The sequence below is a fragment of the Orcinus orca genome, chromosome 10 (genome assembly GCF_937001465.1).
Source record: "Orcinus orca chromosome 10, mOrcOrc1.1, whole genome shotgun sequence".
NCBI classification, from domain to species: Eukaryota; Metazoa; Chordata; class Mammalia; order Artiodactyla; family Delphinidae; genus Orcinus; species Orcinus orca.
In genome coordinates this window covers 64,639,164-64,660,681 of record NC_064568.1, presented here as the reverse complement: position 1 = coordinate 64,660,681, position 21,518 = coordinate 64,639,164, and the positions used below count along the sequence as shown (strand labels likewise).

At 36.4% G+C, this 21,518-nt stretch overlaps 1 protein-coding gene across 15 annotated transcripts in view; it reads left to right on the top strand.

Annotated features, from left to right (window-relative positions):
• MLIP (muscular LMNA interacting protein) overlaps window positions 1-21,518 on the top strand; it is a 293,648-nt gene that overhangs the window by 207,981 nt on the left and 64,149 nt on the right. The window lies entirely within an intron of this gene.

Here is a 21,518-nt window from a genome sequence, read left to right as displayed (position 1 = left end):
TTTGATATTTGGATAAATAACTGTACAAAATATAGAGATGCCTCTATGAATATGGTGTGTGCAAGAAAATGTTTGTGATTGAAATATCCTTAGTAATAAAAAAGATCTATTTTTTTACATAATAAAACAATTCTTAAGTATGCTCAGGATGATATTTTGAAGTATTTAAATGTTTTTTCCTAAAATTTTTCTACCTATTGTTGGTATTGTTTTGGGGACCAAGATATTACTTCCTATAAAGACATCATGGAGTCACTGATTAAATGAGTCATATAGGTGCTGCAGTCTTAGTTCTAATATCCTGCTTCCTTTTGAAGCAATGCAATGCTTTAGGTTTGGTATATTAGCACATTTGACAGAAGATCTATTGTTTGGATTCATATCAACATAATAGAGATGATGTGATACCCTAGATTGAGTGTTACTAGATAGGGAATAAGGGCTTAAGTTCTTTTAAGGCACCATTTTTTTTTTGGTTTATGTGCAAAAAAGGTATACTATCTTCCCCTTATATATCCTATATGTTGAAGAAGGTATAATGGAAGGTTGTTGATGGTGCTTTATAAGATATTCAGGAAAAACATGAAAATACACATTTATGCAATATAAAATTTCATAAATTATCTCAAAGGGAAACCTTACATCCTTATTTGTCTTCTTCAAATGCAACAAAGCGACATGGGTTATATATTTTATATCTCAAATATTATTACATGCTTTAGCAATGCAAGCAATCCAGAAATCTTTGTGGGTACAACCAGGGTACGCAAGATCACCACCACATTTGGTAATCTATGATAGAATAGACTTGCAAAAGAATGTAAGGTGCTATACTCTTTTTAAAGTTCAGTTGGAAAATGATAACTAACAATATTCTTGAAAATAGAAATTACAGTCATATTTGTGAAGCATAAGAAATATCTTGTCTCGTATTATACTAGCTCTATGACACTGAGCAAGGTATTTCATCTCGCCCAGTTTGTGTCTTAATGCATAAAATGAGGCATTCAGAAGAGGTACTTTTTAAGGATCCTTCAAATTCTAAAATCTGGGTTATTTAAAATCTAAGAACTGTGAGTAGGCTAAAAGCCTTGAAAAAGTTCATTATAAATACTTTCTCATGCTTAGCTACAGTTTTTATTTATAAAATGGAGATGATAATGTTTTCTGCTTATTTATATATACTTTGTGAAGACTGATAGGATTTCAATAAGTTAAGCATTTTTAGGAGACACTAATATCATTGAAAATGATAATTAGAGGCAATTATTCTCATTTTATAAAATAAAAGGGAGCCCTTAATTAATTAAATTAAATAGGGAAATCTTATTGATATATAAGGTGTGTTCACTAAATCTGCACATAAAAGAAATGGAAATTCCTGTTCGGAAGGCATATTTCCATCATCAATGAAAATATTCATTATATATCTATTGCTTATATGACACTGATATTTTAGAGGCTTAATGTGACATTTTAGACAGTATGGGATTATTATAAAAATTTATAAAAGTAATCTAGTATTATATGACAAAAATGCCAACAGTTAAAATAAATTTCACATATTATCCATGCAACGTATTCTTCAAATATGATCTAATTCTGTAAAATAAAAGTTTTGTTCTTTTGTATTAGTATAATTTTAAATTCATGCATTTTTACCTTAAACAAGATTCTTTGTAGAATGTCAAGTTAACCTAACTATAATTTATCACAATTTATTGTCCTCTGGAATGATAAACTCCATTTTCCGCTGTAAGAAATTCTTTTCGTTAAAAGGAATTGCCAGTTCTTTTCATAGCTTTTCCTGACTATACAACAAGTTTAAAGCTCTGTTTATGTACACATAAACCTATGTATTTTCAGATAATTTGTAGAAAATTTGAGTTCTTCTGCAAGTATTTTGGTGGTGCATAGACTTATTTATATTTTCTTTCAATCAGTTTATTCTTGTGTATATCCCAATTTCTGTGTCAGCAGACTGTCAGAATTGAAAGAAGTCTAGCAGAGCACTTAAAAGTGAATTCCAGACCTTCCCTGATCTTATTCATTGACCTTGCAGGAGAGGAAAATGAATATACTAGGAAACCGGGAAGCTGCATATACTATCAACTGGCCTCTACATGGAGCTATAACCACCACTTCATTGTGGCCAAAATCTACAGTGGAGGCAGACACAAAAGACAGCTCACAAGCATAAATGCTGAAAACTCCTTAAATAATGAATTGAGTAATAACAATTTATGATCTCAGCATGGCTACTTCATCAGAACTTAACTCAAATTCAGTTCTGGTCGCTATTGCGTTCTCTTTTGCTGCTGCCACAGAATAAATTGAGTGGTTCTAAACTCAGTTGATCTCACCATCCATCCATGTAATGGAAAATTCTTTAGCCCGACAGTTGAGCCAAACTGAAACAGCTCACATTCACTGATCTGCCCTGTCCTGGGGACAGTCCCATATGACAGGAGATGTTGGATAGGATTGTTAAATCCATGAATTTCCCCTAGCACTTCACTGCCATAAAATATGATTTCAAAACTCTGTTACAAAAAGTTACACACCAAAGATGATGAGACAAGACAAAAATGTATTTATTGTAGCATAAGAAGGTACAACCAGGCAGACTTTTGAACTTATAATGAACTGAAAAGTTGCCTGGAGATAGCCCCTGAGCACTAAAAGCAAAGTTTGAAACCAAATGCTTAATCAAGTAATTGAAACTTATTAATCAACAACTTTTACATCAAAATGGCATAGGCCAGGAAGCATCATTCTATTTTTTTTAAAAATTTAACACCTTTACTGGAGTATAACTGCTTTACAATGGTGTCTTAGTTTCTGCTTTATAACAAAATGAATCAGCTATACATATACATATATCCCCATAACTCCTCTCTCTTGCATCTCCCTCCCATCCTCCCTATCCCACCACTCTAGGTGGTCACAAAACACTGAGCTGATCTTGCTGTGCTATGTGGCTGCTTCCCACTAGATATCTACTTTACATTTGGTAGTATACAAAAGTCCATGCCACTTTCTCACTTCATCCCAGCTTAATCATGCCCCTCCCCATGTCCTCAAGTCCATTCTCTACATCTGTGTCTTTATTCCTGTCCTGAACCTAGGTTCATCAAAAACATATTTTTTTGTTACGTTCCATGATATGTGTCAGCATGCAGTATTTGTTTTTTTCTTTCTGACTTACTTCACTCTGTATGACAGATACTATGTCCATCCACCTCACAACAAATAACTCAATTTCGTTTCTTTTTATGGCTGAGTAATATTCCATTGTGTACATGTACCACATCTTCTTTAAACATTCATCTGTTGATGGACACTTAGGTTGTTTCCATCTCCTGGCTATTGTAAATAGAGCTGCAATGAACATTGTGGTACATGACTCTTTTTGACTTATGGTTTTCTCAGGGTATATGCCCAGTAGTGGGATTGCTGGGTCATATGGTAGTTCTATTTGTAGTTTTTTAAGGAAGCTCCATACTGTTCTCCATAGTGGCTATATCTATTTACATTTCCACCAACAGTACAAGAGGGTCCCCTTGTCTCCACACCCTCTCCAGAATTTACTGTTTGTACATTTTTTGATGATGGCCATTCTGACTGGTGTGAAGTGATGCCTACTGTAGTTTTGATTTGCCTTTCTCTAATGATTAGTGATGTTGAGCATCCTTTCATGTGTTTGTTGGCAATCTGTATATCTTCTTTGGAAAAATGTCTGTTTAAGTCTTCTGCGCATTTTTGGATTGGGTTGTTTGTTTTTTTGATATTGAGCTGCATGACCTGCTTGTAATTTTGGAGATTAATCCTTTGTCAGTTGCTTCATTTGCAAATATTTTCTCCCATTCTGAGGGTTGTCTGTTCGTCTTGTTTACGGTTTCCTTTGCTGTGCAAAAGCTTTTGAGTTTCATTAGGTCCATTTGTTTATTTTGTTTTTATTTCCATTACTCTAGGAGGTGGGTCAAAAAGGATCTTGCTGTGATTTATGTCATAGAGTGTTCTCCCTATGTTTTCCTCTAAGAGTTTTATAGTGTCTGGCCTTACATTTAGGTCTTTAATCCATTTTGAGTTTATTTTTGTGTATGGTGTTAGGGAGTGTTGTAATTTCTTTCTTTTACATGTAGCTGTCCAATTTTCCCAGCACCACTTATTGAAGAGGCTATCTTTATTCACTGTATATTCTTGCATCCTTTATCAAAAGTAAGGTGACCATATGTGTGTGGGTTTATCTCTGGGCTTTCTATCCTATTCCATTGATCTATATTTCTGTTTTTGTGCCAGTACCATACTGTCTTGATTACTATAGCTTTGTAGTATAGTCTGAAGTCAGGGGGCCTGATTCTTCCAGCTCTGTTTTTCTTTCTCCAGATTGCTTTGTCTATTTGAGGTCTTTTGTGTTTCCATAGAAATTGTAAAATTTTTTGTTCTACTTCTGTGAAAAATGCCTTTGGTAGTTTGATAGGGATTGCATTGACTCTGTAGATTGCTTTGGGTAGTAGAGTCATTTTCACAATGTTGATTCTTCCATTCTAAAAACATGGTATATCTCTCCATCTGTTTGTATCATCTTTAATTTCCTTCATCTGTGTCTTATAGATTTCTGCATACAGGTCTTTTCTCCTTAGGTATGTTTATTCCTAGGTATTTTATTCTTTTTGTTGCAGTGATGAAAGGGAGTGTTTCCTTAGTTTCTCTTTCAGATTTTTTGTCATTAGTGTATAGGAATGCCAGAGATTTCTGTGCATAAATTTTGTACCCTTCTACTTTACCAAATTCATTGATTAGCTCTAGTAGTTTTCTGGTAGCACCTTTAGGATTCTCTATGCATAGTATCATGTCATCTGCAAACAGTGACAGCTTTACTTCTTCTTTTTTGATTTGTATTCCTTTTATTTCTTTTTCTTTTCTGATTGCAGTGGCTAAAACTTCCAAAACTATGCTGAATAATAGTGGTGAGAGGTTTCCTGATCTTAGAGGAAATGGCTTCAGTTTTTCACCACTGAGAATGATGTTGGTTGTGGGTTTGTCACATATGTCAATATACAGCCTTAATTATTTTGAGATAAGTTCCCTCTATGCCTACTTTCTGGAGGAGTTTTATCATAAATGGGTGTTGAATTTTGTAGAAAGCTTTTTCTACATCTGTTGAGAAGATCATATGATTCTTCTCCTTCAATTTGTTAATATGGTTTATTCCATTGATTGGTTTGTGTATACTGAAAAATCCTTGCATTCCTGAGACAAAGCCCACTTGATCATGGTATATGATCCTTTTAATGTGCTGTTGCATTCTGTTGCTAGTATGTTGTTGAGGATTTTTACATCTATGTTCAATAGTGATATTGGCCTGTAGTTTTCTTTCTTTGTGACATCTTCATCTGGTTTTGGTATCAGGGTGATGGTGGTCTCGTAGAATGAGTTTGGGAGCATTCCTCCCTCTGCTATATTTTGGAAGAGTTTGAGAAGGATAGGTGTTAGCTCTCTCCTAATGTTTGATAGAATTCACCTGTGAAGCCATCTGGTCCTGGGCTTTTGTTTGTTGGAAGATTTTTAATTACAGTTTCTATTTCAGTGCTTGTGGTTGGTCTGTTTATATTTTCTATTTTTTCCTGGTTCAGTATCAGAAGGTTGTGCTTTTCTAAGAATTTGTCCATTTCTTCCAGGTTGTCCATTTTATTGGCATATAATGGTTTGTAGTAATCTCTCATGATCTTTTCTATTTCTGTAGTGTCAGTTGTTACTTCTCCTTTCTCCTTTCTAATTCTATTGATTTGAGTCTTCTACCTTTTTTCTTGATCAGTCTAGCTAACGGTTTATCAATTTTGATTATCTTCTCAAAGAACCAGCTTTTAGTTTTATTGATCTTTGCTATCGTTTCCTTCATTTCATTTTCATTTATTTCTCATCTGATCTTTGTGGTTTCTTTCCTTCTGCTAACTCTGCGGGTTTTTTGTTCTTCTTTCTCTAATTGCTTTAGGGGTAGGGTTAGGTTGTTTATTTGAGATGTTTCTTGTTTCCTGAGGTAGGATTGTATTGCTGTTACCTTCCCTCTTAGAACTGCTTTTGCTGCATCCCATAGGTTTTGGGTCATCGTGTTTTCATTGTCATTTGTTTCTAGGTATTTTTTGATTTCCTCTTTGATTTCTTCAGTGATCTCTTGGTTATTTAGTAGTGTATTGTTTAGCCTCCAAATCTTTGTATTTTTTACAGATTTTTTTCCTGTAATTGTTAAGTAGTCTCATAGCATTGTGGTAAGAAAAGATAGTTAATATGATTTCAATTTTCTTAAATTTACCAAGGCTTGATTTACCCAAGATATGATCTATGCTGGGGAATGTTCCATGAGCACTTGAGAAGAAAGTGTATTCTGTTGTTTTTGGATGGAATGCCCTATAAATATCAATTAAGTCCATCTTGTTTAATGTATCATTTAAAGCTTGTTTTTCCTTCTTTATTTTCATTTTGGATGATCTGTCCATTGGTGAAAGTGGTGTGTTAAAGTCCCCTACTATGATTGTGTTACTGTCGATTTCCATTTTGGCTGTTAGCATTTGCCTTATGTATTGAGGTGTTCCTGTGTTGGGTGCATAAATATTTAGAATTGTTATACCTTCTTCTTGGCTTGATCACTATGTGGTGTCCTTCTTTGTCTCTTGTAATAGTCTTTGTTTTAAAGTCTATTTTGTCTGATATGAGAATTGCTACTCTAGCTTTCTTTTGATTTCCATTTGCATGGAATATCTTTTTCCATCCCCTCACTTTCAGTCTGTATGTGTCCCTAGGTCTGAAGTGGGTGTCTTGTAGACAGCATATATATGGGTCTTGTTTTGTATCCATTCAGCCAGTCTATGTCTTTTGGTTGGAGCATTTAATCCATTTACATTTAAGGTAATTATCAATATATATGTTCCTATTACCATTTTCTTAATTGTTTTGGGTTTGTTATTGTAGGTCTTTTCCTTCTCTTGTGTTTCCTGCCTAGAGAAGTTCCTTTAGCATTTGTTGTAAAGCTGGTTTGGTGGGGCTGAATTCTCTTAGCTTTTGCTTTTCTGTAAAGCTTTTAATTTCTCTGTCGAATCTCAATGAGATTCTTGCTGGGTAGAGTATTCTTAGTTGTAGGTTTTTCCCTTGATCACATGTCCTACCACTCCCTTCTGGCTTACAGAGTTTCTGCTGATTGCCTTTTATGTTATTTGTTTTTTTCCCCTTGCTGCTTTTAATATTTTTTCTTTATATTTAATTTTTGATAGTTTGATTAATATGTGTCTTGGCATGTTTCTCCTTGGATTTTTCCTGTACGGGACTCTCTGCACTTCCTGTACTTGATTGACTATTTCCTTTTCCATATTAGGGAAGTTTTCAACTCTAATCTCTTCAAATATTTTCTCAGTCCCTTTCTTTTTCTCTTCTTTTCCTGAGACCCCTATAATTTGAATGTTAGTGCATTTAAAATTGTCCCAGATGTCTCTAAGACTGTCCTCAATTCTTTTCATTCTTTTTTCTTTATTCTGCTCTGCAGTAGTTATTTCCACTATTTTTTCTTCCCAGTCTCTTATCCGTTCTTCTGCCTCAGTTATTCTGCTATTGATTCCTTCTAGAGAGTTTTTAACTTCATTTATTGTGTTGTTCATCATTGTTTGTTTGCTCTCTGTTCTTCTAGGTCCTTGTTAAATATTTCTTGTATTTTCTCCATTCTATTTCCAAGATGTTGAATCATCTTTACTCTTCTTACTCTGAATTCTTTTTCAGGTACACTGCCTCTTTCCTCTTTATTTGTTTCGTCTGTTGTTTTTTATCTTGCTCGTTCATCTGGTGTGTGTTTCTCTGTCTTCTCATTTTGCTTAACTTATTGTGTTTGGTGTCTCTTTTTGCCCACTGCACGTTCGTAGTTCTGTTGTTTTTGGTGTCTGCCCCCAGTGGCTAAGGTTTGTTCAGTGGTTTCTGGAGACTTCCTGGAGGAGGGGACTAGTGCCTGTGTTCTGGTGGATGAGGCTGGATCTTGTCTTTCTGGTGGGCAGGACCACTTCTGGAGGTGTGTTTTGGGGTATCTGTGATCTTACTATGATTTTAGGCAGCCTCTCTGCTAATGGATGGGATTGTGTTCCTTTCTTGCTAGTTGTTTGGCATAGGGTGTCCAGCACTGTAGCTTGCTGGTTGTTGAGTGGAGCTTGGTCTTAGCATTGAGACAGAGATCTCTGTGAGAGCTTTTGCCATTTGATATTATTTGGAGCCAGGAGGTCTCTGGTGGACCAATGTCCTGAACTCGACTCTCCCACCTCAGTGGCACAGGCCTGACAGCCGCCCTGAGCACCAAGACCCTGTCAGCCACATGGCTCAGAAGAAAAGGGAGAGAAAAAGAAATAAAGATAGAAAGAAATAAAATAAAGTTATTAAAATGAAAAATAATTATTAAAAATTAAAAAAAATTAAAAAGTAATTTTAAAAAAAGGAAAGAAAGAATGAAGGGAACATCCAAACCAAAAAACAAATCCACCAATGATAACAAGCACTAAAACCTATACAAAGAAAAAAAAAAACAACGGACAGACAGAACTCTAGGACAAATGGTAAAAGCAAAGCTATACAGACAAATCACACAAAGAAGCATACACATACACACTCAGAAAAAGAGAAAAAGCAAAATATATATATATATAAACAGGAGGAAGAAAGCATCCAAATCAATAAAACAATCTACCAATTATAATAAACTCTAAATACTAAACTATGATAAACATAAAACCAGAAACAAATTAGATGCAGAAAGCAAACCCCAAGGTTACAGTTGATCACAAAGTCCCCTGCCTCAATTTTGGGATGATTCTTTGTCTAGTCAGGTATTCCACAGATGCAGCGTACATCAAGTTGATTGTGGAGGTTTAACCCGCTGCTCCTGAGGATGCTGGGAGAAATTTCCCTTTCTCTTCTTTGTTCGCACAACTCCTGGGGTTCAGCTTTGGATTTGGCCCAGACTCTGCCTGTAGGTCGCCTGAGGACATCTGTTCTTGCCCAGACAGGATGAGGTTAAAGTAGCAGCTGATTAGCGGGCTCTGGCTCCTCAGGCCCGAGAGAGGGAGGGGTATGGAATGCGGGGTGAGCCTGCTGCAGCAGAGGTCGGCATGACGTTGCACCAGCCTGAGGCATGCCATGTGTTCTCTGGGGGAAGTTCTCGCTGGATCACGGGACCCTGGTAGTGGTGGGCTGCACAGGCTCCCGGGAGGGAAGGTGTGGATAGTGACCTGTGCTTGCGCATAGGCCTCTTGGTGGCTGCCGCCACAGCCTTAGCATTTCATGCCCATCTCTGGGGTCCATGCTGATGGCCACAGCTTGTGCCTATCTCTGGAGCTCATTTAGGCAGTGCTCTGAATCCCCTCTCCTCATACACCCTGAAACAATGGTCTCTTGTCTCTTAGGCAGTTCCAAACTTTTTCCTGGACTCCCTCCTGGCTAGCTGTGGCACACTAACCCCCTTCAGGTGGTGTGCATGCAGCCAACCCCATTCCTCTCCTTGGGATCTAACCTCTGAAGCCAGAGCCTCAGCTTCCAGCCCCCTCCCACCCCAGTGGGTGAGCAGACAAGCCTCTCAGTCTGGTGAGTGCTGGTCGGTACTGATCCTCTGTACAGGAATCTCTCTGCTTTGTTCTGTGTACCCTGTTGCTGCACTCTCCTCCGTGGCTCCGAATCTTCGCACCCACCCAGCCCCTGTCTCCTCCAGTGAAGGGGCTTCCTAGTGTGTGGAAACTTTCCTCCTTCACAGCTCCCTCCCAGAGGTGCAGGTCCCATCCCTTTTCTTTCATCTATGTTTTTTCCTTTTTCTTTTGCCCTACCCATGTATGTGGGGAGTTTCTTGCCTTTCGGAAAGCCTGAGGTATTCTGCCAGCGTTCAGTAGGTGTTCTGTAGGAGTTGTTCCACATGTAGATGTAGTTTTGATGTATTTGTGGGGAGGAAGGTGATCTCCATGTCTTACTCCTCTGCCATCTTGAAGGTCTCCTCTCATCATTCTATATTAGATGGATTTTTAAACAAAGACACTTCAGAATGAAGTTTATGCTTCTCTAAAATTACCTTTCAATCCATTATTATATCAATTTGTGGTCCTTTTGAGTTCTTACAAAATATCCTTACACTCCATCTACGGATATAATACCATGGTGATGTACTTTGAGGCATAGTTCTATTGATAACTAAAGGCAGAGTTAAATAACTAATAGAATTGATTGGACAAATGGGCATCCAGAAGACATAGAGGCTTAGAAAATCAATTCACTAATTAAAATGAAGATAGCAAAAAGAGGAATGGTGTTTTGTTTATCTGACTACTCGTGAGTTTGCAAAATATACTGATTGCTTTCTGGTCATTTAATGTATTTAATTAAACAAAAGTGATTTCTGCCCTGAAGAGTCTCAACTTAGTAGAAAAAGCAATTGCTAACCTAGTTATATAAAATTTGGTATAAAATATTTTTCTCTCATTCTTTATAAATTAGTAATTCAACCCATGACATTAGGTATGTCATTTCTTTCTTGAAGCCCTATAAAAATGTATAAAAATATTGTGGACAGAATTGAAAGGGGGTTGTATTGTAGTTTCATCTCATTTTCCTGGAAATGTTTTCCTTTTTTCTTTTTTTTTAAAATGAGAAATAGTGCTTTCCAGCATGTATGCCTCTTAAATTTTATTTTCCTCCTAATTTGCTTCAATAGGGAAAAGAGCATGTTTTTGTGTGAAAATGACCATTTAACGAGTTTCCTTCACACCAAAGAGAATGTAAATGGGTAATTGCAGGGAATTTTCTTTATTGTAGTATTTACATTCTTTCTTTTCTTCTGAGTTTTCTTAGACATCTGACTTCCCAACCAAACTATCTGTTTGACTTTCAACTTTGATGACAATGCGGGTGACTTTCAGTTTTCTATCTAATTATTCATCAAATTATCTATCTATCTATCTATCTATATATATATATTTAACATCTTTATTGGATTATAATTGCTTTACAATGGTGAGTTAATTTCAGTTTCTGCCTTATAACAAAGTGAATCAGTTATACATATACGTATGTTCCCATATCTCTTCCCTCTTGCGTCTCCCTCCCTCCCACCCTCCCTATCCCACCCCTCTACTTTGGTCACAAAGCACTGAGCTGATCTCCCTGTGCTATGTGGCTGCTTCCCACTAGCTATCTAGTTTACGTTTGGAAGTGTATATATGTAGCTGTGACAAAGTGAGAGAGTAGCATGGACATATATACATCAAATTATATTTTTACTGTGACCTTCACCTGCACTTCCTTATCACCCATGTGTTACAATTATAGAGCAAACACCTTTGTTAAAAGGTGAACTAGATAATATTGCCTTTTATTATGAATGACTACTGGCTTTGTCACAAGTTGCTACTTTTTCAACATTTGTTTCTCAATCAAGATGGCTCAATCTCTTTTGTCATAAAATTATCTTTTTATCATTGCTAACCTTTTATCAAGAAATTTTTTCAGTTTAAAATGTTTAACAATTTTAGATCTAGAAATGATTAAGTGGTTTACTGAATAGTTTTGAGGGAAGAGAACCAAAATTGCTTGCAGGGTTACATTTCTTTTGGAAGAGTTAAGACCAGAGATTTGGCTTCTCCAACTGTTACCAGGTTGTTTTTGATTATTCAAGTAATGAAATCCTTGTGAGTTTTTCTCTTCATCTTTTCCCTTTACTCCCTCTGTCCCTCCCTCCCTACTCCTTCCTGCCTTCCTTCCTTCCTCTCTTCTTCCCTTCCTCTATATGTAATAGGTAACAGACAATTTATCATATACAGGTTATGTATGATATGTAATAGATAATTTATCAACACAATAAACTTTTTAATGTTAAAGAAATTTTCCTATAGAGACAATATTTACTTTTTCTTCCAGGATATAATCATATAGGAGCTCTTCGTCAAACTTAGGCTTTTATCTCTCCCATTTATTATTTATTTATTTATCATTATTTTTATTATTATTGCTTTACGATTTCTCTTGACCTTGTGTATGTACCAAGGAAGACAGGAACTAAGGAGTTCAGGTTTCCACATTGCTAAGGGTGTGGGTTTCCACAGCAAAGATTTCTTCTCCTGCCCCTCTTCCATTGCTTTATGTAGGTTTAAAAATCTTAGATTTTTACTTGCTTTATTTATTTATCTTTTTTAATTTTAGAATTTTCTTTAATTTTTTATACAGCAGGTTCTAATTAGTTATCCATTTTATACATATTAGTGTATATATGTCAATCCTAATCTCCCAATTCATCACCCCCCCCAACACTTTCCCCCCTTGGTGTTCATACGTTTGTTCCCTATATCTCTGTCTCCATTTCTGTCTTACAGAATATTTGTTTTTCTCTTTCTGACTTACTTCACTCCGTATGACAGTCTCTAGATCCATCCACCTCTCTACAAATGACCCAATTTTGTTCCTTTTTATGGCTGAGTAATATTGCATTGTATATATGTACCACATCTTCTTTATCCATTCATCTGTCGATGGGCATTTAGTTTGCTTCCATGACCTGGCTATTATAAATAGTGCTGCAATGAACATTGGAGTGCATGTGTGTTTTTGAATTATGGTTTTCTCTGGGTATATGTCCAGTAGTGGGATTGCTGGGTCATATGGTAATTCTAGTTTTAGTTTTTTAAGGAACCTCCATACTGTTCTCCATCGTGGCTGTATCAATTTACATTCCCACCAACAGTGCAAGAGAGATCCCTTTTCTCAACACCCTCTCCAGCGTTTGTTTTTTGTAGATTTTCTGATGATGCCCATTCTAACTGGTGTGACGGGATACCTCACTGTAGTTTTGATTTGCATTTCTCTAATAATGATGTTGAGCAGCTTTTCATGTGCTTCTTGACCATCTGTATGTCTTCTTTGGGAAAATATCTATTTAGGTCTTCTGCCAATTTTTGGATTGGATTGTTTGTTTTTTTAATATTGAGCTGCATGAGCTGTTTATATATTTTGGAGATTAATCCTTTGTCCATTGATTCGTTTGCAAATATTTTCTCCCATTCTGAGGGCTTTCTTTTCATCTTGTTTGTAGTTTACTTTGCTTTGCAAAAGCTTTTAAGTTTCATTAGGTACTATTTGTTTGTTTTTGTTTTTATTTCCATTACTCTAGGAGTTGTATCAAAAAAGATCTTGCTGTGATTTATGTCAGAGTGATCTTCTGATGTTTTCCTCTAAGAGTTTTATAGAGTCCACTCTTATATTTAAGTCTCTCCATTTTGAGTTTATTTTTGTGTATGGTGTTAGGAAGTGTTCTAATTTCATCCTTTCACATGTAGGTGTCCAGTTTTTCCAACACCACTTATTGAAGAGACTGTCTTTTCCCCATTGTATATCCTTGCCTCCTTTGTCATAGATTAGTTGACCATAGGTGTGTGGGTTTATCTCTGGACTTTCTATCCTGTTCCATTGATCTATATTTCTGTTTTTGTGCCAGTACCATACTGTCTTCATTACTGTAGCTTTGTAGTATAGTTGAAGTTAGGGGGTCTGATTCCTGCAGCCCCATTTTTTTCCCTCAAGACTGCTTTGGCTATTCGGGGTCTTTTGTGTTTTCCATACAAATTTTAAGATTTTTTGTTCTAGTTCTGTGAAAAATGCCATTAGTAATTTGATATGGATTGCATTGAATATGTAGATTGCTTTGGATAGTATAGTCATTTTCACAATGCTGATTCTTCCAATCCAAGAATATGGTATATCTCTCCATCTGTTTGTATCATCTTTAATTTATTTCATCAGTGTCTTATAGTTGTCTGTATACATGTCTTTTTTCTCCCTAGGTAGGTTTATTCCTAAGTATTTTATTCTTTCTGTTGCAATGGTAAATGGGAGTGTTTCCGTAATTTCTCTTTCACATTTTTCATCATTAGTGTATAGGAATGCAAGAGATTTCTGTGCATTACTTTTGTATCCTGCAACTTTACAAAATTCACTGATTAGCTCTAGTATTTTTCTGGTAGCATCTTTAGGATTCTCTATGTATAGTATCATGTCATCTGCAAAAAGTGACAGTTTTACTTCTTCTTTTCCAACTTGTATTCCTTTTATTTCTTTTTCTTCTCTGATTGCTGTGGCTAGGACTTCCAAAACTATGTTGAATAATAGTGGCAAGAGTGGACAACCTTGTCTTGTTCCTGATCTTAGAGGAAATGCTTTCAGTTTATCACCAGTGAGAATGTTGTTGGCTGTGGGTTTGCTGTATATGGCCTTTATTATGTTGAGGTAGGTTCCCTCTATGCCCACTTTCTGGAGAGTTTTTATCATAAATGGGTGTTGAATTTTGTCAAAAGCTTTTTCTGTATCATTTGAAAAGATCATATGGTTTTCATTCTTCAATTTGTTAATATGGTGTATCACATTGATTGATTTGTGTATGTTGAAGAATCCTTGCATACCTGGGGTGTGTGATCTTTTTAATGTGTTGTTGGATTCTGTTTGCTAGTATTTTGTTGAGGATTTTTGCATCTATATTCATCAATGATATTAGTCTGTAATTTTCTTTTTTTGTGGTATCTTTTTTTGGTTTTGGTATCAGGGTGACGGTGGCCTCATAGAATGAATTTGGGAGTGTTCCTTCCTCTGCAATATTTTGGAAGAGTTTGAGAAGGATGGGTGTTAGCTCTTCTCTAAATATTTGATAGAATTCACCTGTGAAGGCATCTGGTCCTGGACTTTTGTTTGTTGGAAGATTTTTAATCATAGTTGCAATTTCATTACTTGTGATTGGTCTGTTCATATTTTCTATTTTTTCCTGGTTCAGTCTTGGAAGGTTATACTTTTCTAAGAATTTGAAAATATCTTCAAGGTTGTCCTTTTTATTGTCATAGAATTGCTTGTAGTAGTCTCGTAGGATGCTTTGTGTTTCTGTGGTGTCTGTTGTAACTTCTTTTCCATTTCTAATTTTATAGATTTGAGTCCTCTCCCTCTTTCTTGATGAGTCTAGCTAATGGTTTATCAATTTGGTTTATCTTCTCAAAGAACTTGCTTTTAGTTTTACTGATCTTTCTTATTGCTTTCTTTGTTTCTTTTTCATTTATTTCTGCTCTAATCTTTATGATTTCTTTCCTTCTAGTAACTTTGTGGGGTTTTTTTCTTCTTTCTCTAATTGCTTTAGGTGTAAGGTTAGGTTGTTTATTTGAGATTTTTCTTGTTTCTTGAGGTAGGATGTTATTGCTATAAAGTTCCCTCTTAGAACTGCTTTTGCTGCATCCCATACAGTTTGGATCATTGTGTTTTCATTGTAATTTGTCTGTAGGTATTTTTTGATTTTCTCATTGATATCTTCAGTGATCTCTTGGTTATTTAGTAACGTATTGTTTAGCGACCATGTATTTGTGTTTGTTATTTTTTTTACCTGTAATTGATTTCGAATCTCATAGCATTGTGGTCAGCAAAGATGCTTGATATGTTTTCAATTTTCTTAACTTTACTGAGGCTTGATTTGTGACCCAAGATATGATCTATCCTGGGGAATGCTCCATGTGCACTTGAGAAGAGAGTGTAATCTGCTGTTTTGGGATGGAATGCCCTATAAATATCAGTGAAATCTATTTGGTCTATTGTGTTATTTAAAGCTTGTGGTTCCTTATTAATTTTCTGTTTGGATGATCTGTCCATTGATGTAAGTGAGGTGTTAAAGTCCCCCACTATTATTGTGTTACTGTCAATTTCCCATTTTATAGCTGTTAGCAGTTTCCTTATGTATTGAAGTGCTCCTATGTTGGGTGCATATATATTTATAATTGTTATATCTTCTTTTTGGATTGATCCCTTGATCATTATATAGTGTCCCTCTTTGTCTCTTGTAACATTCTTTATTTTAAAGTTTAGTGTATTTGATTTTTGATTCCTATTTGCATGGAATATTTTTTTCCATCCCCTCACTTTCAGTCTATATGTGTCCATAGGTGTGAAGTGGGTCTCTTGTAGACAGCATATGTACAGGTCTTGTTTTTGTATCCATTCAGCGAGCCTGCGTCTTTTGGTTGGAGCATTTAATCCATTCATGTTTGAGGTAATTATCGGTATATATGTTCCTATTACCAGTATTTATTTATAATGTGTTTCTTTTATTTTTTGGCCGTACACGGGCCTCTCACTGTTGTGGCCTCTCCCGCTGCGGAGCACAGGCTCCGGACACGCAGGCTCAGTGGTCATGGCTCATGGGCCTAGCCACTCCACGGCACGTGGGATCTTCCCGGACCGGGGCACGAACCCGTGTCCCCTGCATTGGCAGGCAGACTCTCAACCACTGCGCCACCAGGGAAGCCCTGTAATGTGTTTTTTTTTTTAGGTCCTTTTCTTCCATTGTGTTACCCATTTAAAGAAGTTCCTTTAGTATTTGTTGTAGAGCTGGTTTGGTGGTGCTGAATCCTCTTAGCTGTTGCCTCTCTGTAAAGCTTTTGATTTCTCTGTCGCATCTGAATGAGATCCTTGCCAGGTAGAGTAATCTTGGTTGCAGGTTCTTCCCTTTCATCACTTTAAATATATCATGCCACTCCCTTCTTGCCTGTAGAGTTTCTACTGAAAATCAGTTGTGAACCTTATGGGAGTTCCCTTGTATGTTATTTGTCATTTTCCCTTGTTGCTTTCAATAATTTTTCTTTGTCTTTAATTTTTGTCAGTTTGATTACTATGTGTCTTGGCGTCATTCTCCTTGGGTTTATCCTGCTTGGGAATGTCTTCACTTCCTGGGGTTGGGTGGTTGGGTGGCTCTTTCCTTTCCCATGTTAGGGGAGTTTTCGACTATAATATCTTCAAATATTTTCTCGGGTCCTTTCTCTCTCTCTCTTCTCCTTCTGGGACCCTTATATTGTGAATGTTGTTGCATCTAATGTTGTCCCAGAGGTCTCTTAGGCTGCCTTCACTTTTTTCTTTTTTTTTCTTTGTTCTGTTCTGCGTCAGTGAATTCCACCATTCTGTCTTCCAGTTCACTTATCCGTTCTTCTGCCTCAGTTATTCTGCTATTGATTCCTTCTAGTGTATTTTTCATTTCAGTTATTGTATTGTTCATATCTGTTTGTTTGTTCTTTAATTCTTCTAGGTGTTTGTTCTTTAATTCTTCTAGATCTTTGTTAAACATTTCTTGCATCTTCTAAATCTTTGCCTCCATTCTTTTTCTGAGGTCCTGGATTATCTTCACTATCATCTTTCTGAATTCTTTTTCTGGAAGTTTTCCTATCTCCACTTCATTTAGTTGTTTTTCTGGGGTTTTGTCTTGTTCCTTCATCTGGTACATAGCCCTCTGCCTTTTCTTCTTGTCTATCTTTCTGTGAATGTGGTTTTTGTCCCAAAGGCTGCAGGACTGTAGTTCATCTTGCTCCTGCTATCTGCCCTTTGGTGGATGAGGCTATCTAATCCTCATCCACTGAGGATGAAGGTGGGGCTGATGGGTGGAGCTGGATTCGCTCCCTCTTGGTTGTCTTGCCTGAGCTGACCCAACAGTGGGTCATACCCAGCTCTTTGGTGGGGCTAATGATGGACTCTGGGAGGGTTCATGCCAAGGATTACTTCCCAGATCTTCTGCTGCCAGTGTCCTTGTCCTCATGGTGAAAGACAGCCACCCCCTGCCTCTTCAGGAGACTCTCCAACACTAGCAGGTAGTTCTGGTTCAGTCTCCTATGGGGTCACTGCTCCTTCCCCTGGGTCCCGAAGCACACACTACTTTGTGTGTGCCCTCCAAGAGTAGAATCTCTGTTTTCCCCAGTCCTGTCAAAGTCCTGCAATCAAATCCCACTAACCTTCAAAGTCTGATTCTCTAGGAATTCCTTCTCCCATTGCCAGACCCTCAAGTTGGGAAGCCTGACGTGGGGCTGAGAACCTTCGCTCCAGTGGGTGGACTTCTGTGTTATAAATATTCTCAAGTTTGTGAGTCACACAACCAGCAGTTATGGGATTTGATTTTATTGTGATTGCGCCCCTCCTGCCATCTCATTTTGGCTTCTCCTTTTTCTCTGGATGTGGGGTATCTTTTTTGGTGAGTTCAGTGTTTTCCTGTCAATGATGGTTCAGCAGTTAATTGTGATTCCGGTGCTCTCACAAGAGGGAGTCTCTTTACTTGCTTTAAAACAGCCACACAAAGAAGACCTTTGCCACTTCTATCATAATAGATGGAATACTTCTATCATAATAGATGGAATACTTCTAATAATTAGTTAAGCAACTGAATTCTAATAATTAGTTAAGCTTTGAAGCATTAGTAGTTTAACAAATTGGTGAATATGTAGTGTCTGACTGTATCCCAGTCTATTGGGAAACAATGATAATCTGAAAGCTTTATATAAATATGTCCTATGTTTTGTTAACTCGTGATGTCCCCAGATATCTTTATTTATGAGAGGTGATGATTACCATATTTAGAACCTCTCATGTAAATTATATTCCTTTTTTTTGTTTTTTGTTTTGGTTGAATTCAATCTTTATTTTCATTTTTATCTACATCTAATAGGGTTGAAGTTTATGAAATAAAAAGCTGTAGTCATTATATCTAAACTTTTATTACTTCTATTTGGAAGGCTAAGTTTCTTTTCTTCAAATTTTTAAAATTAAAAAAAATTGTTTTATTTTATTTTTATTTAAACATTTTTGTATATTATGGTTTTAAAGTAAGGTTTTATTTCCTTTATATTTGTGTGAGAAAAGCCAGGGAAAGGCAAGACAAATAGAACTTAAAATAAGGTTTTGTTAAAACAGAGTTTAAAATTCTCTATTGGTTTCACCTGAAAAGTATCAGACAACAGAATTTTAAGAGGAGAAGGTAGCTGTGTAAAAATAATTTTAAGTAATAGCCAAAATAAATATTATTCAAAGTTTAGAAAGTTCATTTTATTTGTTGGCAAGAGAAAAGATGTGTTCTTATGTTTTACTTCAGAGGAGTCTATTTCTCAAAACTTCTTGAACTTTGAGTCAGTGTCAGCCTGTGAATAGAACTATATGGTGACAACAACATGGCTTTGGTATAGTTTTGTCTTTTATACTGTATGTCACACCTCTCCCAGGACATTGTCTACAATGATCTCCTCCCTCCCCCTCTAAACAGATTCAATTCTACAACTTCCTTAACATATCTGGGGGGCTAGTTATCAATAAGTGTACATAGGAAATGCAACCTGGGTGAGGGGCTTGTGGTTTTCTTTTCTCTATGAACATTTTCTTTGACCTATGAGAAATGGACTCTAGGTAGAATATATTTAGAGGAGGATGTAGTAAAAAACTGTATGTATTCTTTGAATATAAATGCTAAGATTGATGTGTTTAGAATAAATGTTATAATCTCTAACCATTGGAGAGATTGTTAGATATTTTAAAGTGTGGGTGAGATTAGGCCAGCTTTGCATGATGACAAATGTAAAGGTCACAGCAAGATATAGAAATTTGAAGCTGAGTCATATGAAGAGACTTGGAAACTTTCTCTTCCTCACTGTGATCTAAGATAAAATAACTGTGAGTTTGTCATTTTGGCAGAGAAAACAATAAATCCAAATGAGAAGAGCAATCAAGAGGGTGCACAGGACAGAATGAAACAGAGAGCTAAAACTGGTAAATAAACTATTTTTTAAGTTCCGTTAAAGAAACCAAAGACAGCTTTAGAAGTCCAACCTGTGAAAACTGAAATCAGGTTAGTGAAGCAAGTGATTTAAAATAAATATATGGAAAAAAAAAGCGCCAGGATTAAAAATGTACTTTTCTTTATCTCAAAGGCTGTGTGAAAAGAACAATCTGTAGTAAATTTGTAAGTTCAAAACTGGTTATTCCTTTGAGATGGGAGAGCTGGTAGGTTTATAGGGTTTTTAAAAATAATGTTCTAACCTCCAAATCTAGACATCCTAAGTGAAATTTAATCTACTGTAGCCCAGCCATCCAAATACAAATTTGTTTTTTGAACCTTTAGATCTTTAATATTTTTTACCTTACTTTTCCTTGAAAACAGAAAATGCATTTGGTAAGAAACAACTTACCAGGACCCAGATTGTCAGTTATCTTTGTCCAGTAGAGCTGAGAGGCTTAGCATCTTTTACCTGCTCAAGTAAAAGCAAGTATATATGATATTTATCCCATAGGGTAGGCTCAGAAAAATAGAGGTGTTTTTCTCAATCTGTGGCTTAATGGCTTTTGGGAAGTATTAGGCCCTCATGAATTGCATTTGATAGAAGGACTGGCCCTTTGCAGCATATTCTAAAGTCAGGCTAGTTTCACCTCACATTTCAGAAACCACATTCATGCAAATCTGATGCCCTTATTCATTATGATACATAATTGAACCAAAGGGAAACTAGGGCAGGTTGGTTTTTCAGAAAGAGCTCTGAAGTATGTGTTCTAGTTGTGATTGTGTGGTTAACCAGTTCTACTCAGTGCATTTGTGAAATGAGGGGACCAGTGGTTCTCAACTGGCATGACTTTGCCCCAGATATTACTGTCATGACTGGGGCTGAGCATGCTGCTGGCACCCAGTGGGTAGAGGCCAGGGATGCTGCTAAACATCCTACAGTATCCAGGACAGTCCCCCACAGCAAAGACTTATCCTATCCCCAATGTCACTAATGCTGGGGTTGAGAGACTCTGGGCTGGCCCACCTATTGCCTCCCTTCCAGCTCCAAGAATTCTATGACTAATGATGCTCAAAGCTACCCCTGCCAGGGGCATTTCCTTTCAAACAACATTGATTAGGTGCCTTCTTTTGTGTTTGAACTAAGAACTTTTTCGTATTTGATTTACACAAAAGAGGTAAGTGAGCCTCCATTTATGAGAATTTCCACATTCCATAGAGCCACTACTCATAATGATAGCCCTGTTTGACAAGGGACATACATTTTCCTTGGCTCTATGTCAGCAAAATTATGGCTTTACCACTTTTCTAGACATTTCTCTTTCTTGTATTTCCCCAATTGTTAGGTGTAAGGACAATTAACTGAAAGAGAAATTTTAAAAAGTCAGGCAGTCTGATGTTAACTCTTAAAATGCATGCTGTTAGACTAAGTCATTCCTGATCCTGGATTTAATTACACATCTGCAGAATGAGTGTGTTGTATGAAGTACTTTCGAAGATACCTCCTTACTATGAAATTCTGTGTTCGTGCCCTTAAATATTACTGGAACCCTTCTGATATTTCACATCCTTAGATGATCCAAAAAGAAAAAAAAGAGCAAGTATTAATCAGGTCATAACTTTGGAGAGATGGAAAATCTTATAATCTACTGTCTAGGTCAAAATCATGACAAATAAGACTAGTTCTACCCCCACAGAGTTTACTTTGATTCTTTTCTTTTTGATTGAGAAAATTGGGGTAGGGAATATTTTCTTTTATTTTGATTTTTTTCCTTTTTAAAAAAATCATGTCCTATTTACTTCCTATTTGTGGAGTAAGAAGAAATTATCAATATGATTCATTGTCATTATTTCCCTTTGAATAACTATACTTTGTTTTGCTTTTCCTTAAACTAAAATCCCTGGGAGA